Consider the following 5,901-nt stretch of genomic DNA (forward strand, 5'->3'; position numbering starts at 1 on the left):
ATGTAATACAGGAATAAATGACATTTATGCAATGCTTTATCTTTTTTTTTAATTTTTTTATTGTTTTGTTAATCACCATACATTACATCATTAGTTTTTGATGTAGTGTTCCAGGATTCATTGTTTGTGCATAACACCCAGTGCTCCACACAGAACGTGCCCTCTTTAATACCCATCACCACTAACCCATCCTCCCACCCCCCTCCCCTCTAGAACCCTCAGTTTGTTTTTCAGAGTCCATCATCTCTCATGGTTCATCTCCCCCTCCAACTTACTCCCCTTCATTCTTCCCCTCCTGCTATCTTCTTCTTTTTCTTTTTTCTTAACATATGTTGCATTATTTGTTTCAGAAGTACAGATCCGTGATTCATCAGTCTTGTACAATTCACAGTGCTCACCATAGCACATACCCTCCCCAATGTCTATCACTCAGCCACCCCATCCCTCCCACACCCCCACCACTCCAGCAACCCTCAGTTTGTTTCCTGAGATTAAGAATTCCTCATATCAGTGAGGTCATATGATACATGTCTTTCTCTGATTGACTTATTTCACTCAGCATAACACCCTCCAGTTCCATCCACGTCGTTGCAAATGGCCAGATCTCATTCCTTTTGATGGCTGCATAATATTCCATTGTGTATATATACCACCTCTTCTTTATCCATTCATCTGTCGATGGACATCTTGGCTCTTTCCACAGTTTGGCTATTGTGGACATTGCTGCTATAAACATTGGGGTGCACGTACCCCTTCGGATCCCTACATTTGTATCTTTGTGGTAAATACCCAGTAGTGCAATTGCTGGATCGTATGGTAGCTCTATTTTCAACTGTTTGAGGAACCTCCATAGTGTTTTCCAGAGGGGTTGCACCAGCTTGCATTCCCACCAACAGTGTAGGAGGGTTCCCCTTTCTCCACATCCCCGCCAACATCTGTCGTTCCCTGACTTGTTAATTTTAGCCATTCTGACGGGTGTGAGGTGGTATCTCATTGAGGTTTTGATTTGGATTTCCCTGATGCCGAGCGATGTTGAGCACTTTTTCATGTGTCTGTTGGCCATTTGGATGTCTTCTTTGGGAAAATGTCTGTTCATGTCTTCTGTCCATTTCTTGATTGGATTATTTGTTCTTTGGGTGTTGAGTTTGATAAGTTCTTTATAGATTTTGGATACTAGCCCTTTATCTGATATGTCATTTGCATATATTTTCTCCCATTCTGTCGGTTGTCTTTTGGTTTTGTGGACTGTTTCTTTTGCTGTGCAAAAGCTTTTTATCTTGATGAAATCCCAATAGTACATTTTTGCCCTTGCTTCCCTTGCCTTTGGCAATGTTTCTAGGAAGAAGTTGCTGCGGCTGAGGTCGAAGAGGTTGCTGCCTGTATTCTCCTTTACAATTTTGATGGACTCCTGTCTCAAATTTAGGTCTTTCAACCATTTGGAGTCTATTTTTGTGTGTGGTGTAAGGAAATGGTCCAGTTTCATTCTTCTGCATGTGGCTGTCCAATTTTCCCAACACCATTTGTTGAAGAGACTGTCTTTTTGCCATTGGACATTCTTTCCTGCTTTGTCAAAGATAAGTTGACCATAGCGTTGAGGGTCCATTTCTGGGCTCTCAATTCTGTTCCATTGATCTATGTGTCTGTTTTTGTGCCAGTACCATACTGTCTTGATGATGACAGCTTTGTAATAGAGCTGGAAGTCCGGAATTGTGATGCCGCCAGCTTTGCTTTTCTTTTTCAATATTCCTCTGGCTATTCGGGGTCTCTTCTGGTTCCATACAAATTTTAGGATTATTTGTTCCATTTCGTTGAAAAAAGTGGATGGTATTTTGATGGGGATTGCATTGAATGTGTAGATTGCCCTAGGTAGCATTGACATCTTCACAATGTTGGTTCTCCCGATCCATGAGCATGGAACGTTTTTCCATTTCTTTGTGTCTTCTTCAATTTCTTTCATGAGTATTTTATAGTTTTCTGAGTACAGATCCTTTGCCTCTTTGGTTAAATTTATTCCTAGGTATCTTATGGTTTTGGGTGCAATTGTAAATGGGATCGACTCCTTGAGTTGTCTCTCTTCTGTCTTGTTGTTGGTGTATAGGAATGCCACTGATTTCTGTGCATTGATTTTATATCCTACTACTTGACTGAATTCCTGTATGAGTTCTAGCAGTTTTGGGGTGGACTCTTTTGGGTTTTCCACATACAGTATCATATCATCTGCAAAGACTGAGAGTTTGACTTCCTCTTTGCCGATTTGGATGCCTCTGATTTCTTTTTGTTGTCTGATTGCTGTGGCTAGGACTTCTAATACTATGTTGAATAGCAGTGGTGAGAGTGGACATCCCTGCCGTGTTCCTGACCTTAGGGGGAAAGCTCTCAGCTTTTCCCCATTGAGAATGATATTCGCTGTAGGTTTTTCATAGATGGCTTTTATGATATTGAGGTATGTACCCTCTATCCCTATACTCTGAAGAGTTTTGATCAAGAAAGGATGCAGTACTTTGTCAAATGCTTTTTCTGCATCTATTGAGAGGATCATATGATTCTTGTTCTTTCTTTTGTTAATGTATTGTATCACATTGATTGATTTGCGGATGTTGAACCATCCTTGCAGCCCAGGGATAAATCCCACTTGGTCGTGATGAATAATCCTTTTAATGTACTGTTGGATCCTATTGGCTAGTATTTTGGTGAGAATTTTTGCATCCATGTTCATCCAGGATATTGGTCTGTAATTCTCCTTTTTGATGGGGTCTTTGTCTGGTTTTGGGATCAAGGTAATGCTGGCCTCATAAAATGAGTTTGGAAGTTTCCCTTCCATTTCTATTTTTTGGAACAGTTTCAGGAGAATAGGTATTAATTCTTCTTTAAATGTCTGATAGAATTCCCCTGGGAAGACATCTGGCCCTGGGCTTTTGTTTCTTGGGAGATTTTTGATGACTGCTTCAATTTCCTTAGTGGCTATAGGTCTGTTCAGGTTTTCTATTTCTTCCTGGTTCAATTTTGGTAGTTGATACATCTCTAGGAATGCACCCATTTCTTCCAGGTTATCTAATTTGCTGGCATAGAGTTGCTCATAATATGTTCTTATAATTGTTTGTATTTCTTTGGTGTTGGTTGTGATCTCTCCTCTTTCATTCATGATTTTGTTGATTTGGGTCATTTCTCTTTTCTTTTTGATCAGTCTGGCCAGGGGTTTATCAATCTTGTTAATTCTTTCAAAGAACCAGCTCCTAGTTTCGTTGATCTGTTCTACTGTTCTTTTGGTTTCTAGTTCATTGATTTCTGCTCTGATCTTTATGATTTCTCTTCTCCTGCTGGGTTTAGGCTTTATTTGCTGTTCTTTCTCCAGCTCCTTTAGGTGTAGGGTTAGGTTGTGTATTTGAGACCTTTCTTGTTTCTTGAGAAAGGCTTGTATTGCTATATACTTTCCTCTCAGGACTGCCTTTGCTGTATCCCAAAGATTTTGAACAGTTGTGTTTTCATTTTCATTGGTTTCCATGAATTTTTTTAATTCTTCTTTAATTTCCTGGTTGACCCATTCATTCTTTAGTAGGATGCTCTTTAGCCTCCATGTGTTTGAGTTCTTTCCAACTTTCCTCTTGTGATTGAGTTCTAGTTTCAAAGCATTGTGGTCTGAAAATATGCAGGGAATAATCCCAATCTTTTGGTATGGGTTGAGACCTGATTTGTGACCTAGGATGTGATCAATTCTGGAGAATGTTCCATGGGCACTAGAGAGGAATGTGTATTCCGTTGCTTTGGGATGGAATGTTCTGAATGTGTTTGTGAAGTCCATTTGGTCCAGTGTGTCATTTAAAGTCTTTATTTCCTTGTTGATCTTTTGCTTAGATGATCTGTCCATTTCAGTCAGGGGGTGTTCAAATCCCCCACTATTATTGTATTGTTGTCAATGTGTTTCTTTGCTTTTGTTATTAATTGCCTTATATAATTGGCTGCTCCCATGTTAGGGGCACAGATATTTACAATTGTTAGATCTTCTTGTTGGATAGACCCTTTAAGTAGGATATAGTGTCCTTCCTCATCTCTTATTACAGTCTTTGGTTTAAAATCTAATTTTGTGTGATATAAGGATTGCTACCCCAGCTTTCTTTTGGTGTCCATTAGCATGATAAATGGTTTTCCACTCCTTCACTTTCAATCTGGGGGTGTCTTTGGGTCTAAAATGAGTCTCTTGCAGACAGCATATTGATGGGTCTTGTTTTTTAATCCAATCTGATAGCCTGTGTCTTTTGATTGGGGCATTTAGCCCATTTACATTCAGGGTAACTATTGAAAGGTATGAATTTAGTGCCATTGTATGGCCTGTAAGGTGACTGTTACTGTATATTGTCTGTGTTCCTTTCTGAGCTATGCTGCTTTTAGGCTCTCTCTTTGCTTAGAGGACCCCTTTCAATATTTCTTAGAGGGCTGGTTTCGTGTTTCCAAATTCCTTTAGTTTTTGTTTGTCCTGGATGCTTTTTATCTCTCCTTCTATTTTCAATGACAGCCTAGCTGGATATAGTATTCTTGGCTGCAGATTTTTCTCGTTTAGTGCTCTGAAAATATCTTGCCAGTCCTTTCTGGCCTGCCAGGTCTCTGTGGATAGGTTTGTTGCCAATCTAATATTTCTACCATTGTAGGTTACATATCTCTTCTCCCGAGCTGCTCTCAGGATTTTCTCTTTGTCTCTGAGACTTGTAAGTTTTATTATTAGATGTCGGGGTGTTGACCTATTATTATTGATTTTGAGAGGGGTTCTCTGTGCCTCCTGGATTTTAATGCCTGTTTCCTTCCTCACATTAGGGAAGTTTTCTGCTATAATTTGCTCCAATATACCTTCTGCCCCCCTCTCTCTCTCTTCTTCTTCTTCTGGGATCCCAATTATTCTAATGTTGTTTCGTCTTATCGTATCACTTATCTCTCGAATTCTGCCCTCGTGATCCTGTAGTTGTTTCTCTCTCTTTTTCTCAGCCTCTTTATTTTCCATCATTTGGTCTTCTATATCGCTGATTCTCTCTTCTGCCTCATTTATCCTAGCAGTTAGTCCCCCCATTTTTGATTGCACCTCATCAATAGCCTTTTTGATTTAGACTTGGTTAGATTTTAGTTCTTTTATTTCTCCAGAAAGGGTTTCTCTAATAACTTCCATGCTTTTTTCAAGCCCAGCTAGTATTTTTAAAGTCATGATTCTGAACTCTAGGTCCGACATCGTACTAATGTCCGTATTGAGTAGGTCCCTGGCTGACGGTACTACCTCTTGTTCTTTTTGCTGAGGTGATTTTTTTTGTCTTGTCATTTTGTCCAGAGGAGAATAGATGAATGAGAGAACAAAATGCTAACAGGTTAACAACGTCCCCAGCAAATATACTGTATACAAATCAGAAAAGACCTGAAACCAGGGGAAAAGAAAGGGAAAGAAAGAAAAAAGAAAGAGAAAAAAAAGATAAAAACAAAAACAGAACAATACAAAAAAAGCATTATATGATCAAATATGATCAGGCTGGTGCATAGATCAGTGCCACACACTAGATTTTGGGCGTATTTTGGTCTGTTAGAAAAAAGTGCCTCCTAAAATTTTAAAGGAAGAAAGACACATATGTACAAAATAAGGGTTGATACAATGAAGGGATGGAAGATGACTGTAAAGATGAAAATTATAAAAGATTTTATAAAAGGAATTGATAAGATAAGTTGTTTGAAAAAAGAAAGAAGAAGATTAAAAAAAAAAAAGAAAAAAGAGAGAGAATGTGATCAGGCAGGAGACTAGACCAAAGCCATACACTAGTGATTTAGGGTATATTTTGATCTGTTAGAAGAAACTGTATCTCAAAATTTTAAAGAGAGAACAACTTATATATATATATATATGCCAAAAATAAGGGTAACTACTATGAAGGG

The sequence above is a fragment of the Callorhinus ursinus genome, unplaced genomic scaffold (genome assembly GCF_003265705.2).
Source record: "Callorhinus ursinus isolate GAN/ISIS: 27379988/994484 unplaced genomic scaffold, GSC_fseal_2.0 scaffold4, whole genome shotgun sequence".
NCBI classification, from domain to species: Eukaryota; Metazoa; Chordata; class Mammalia; order Carnivora; family Otariidae; genus Callorhinus; species Callorhinus ursinus.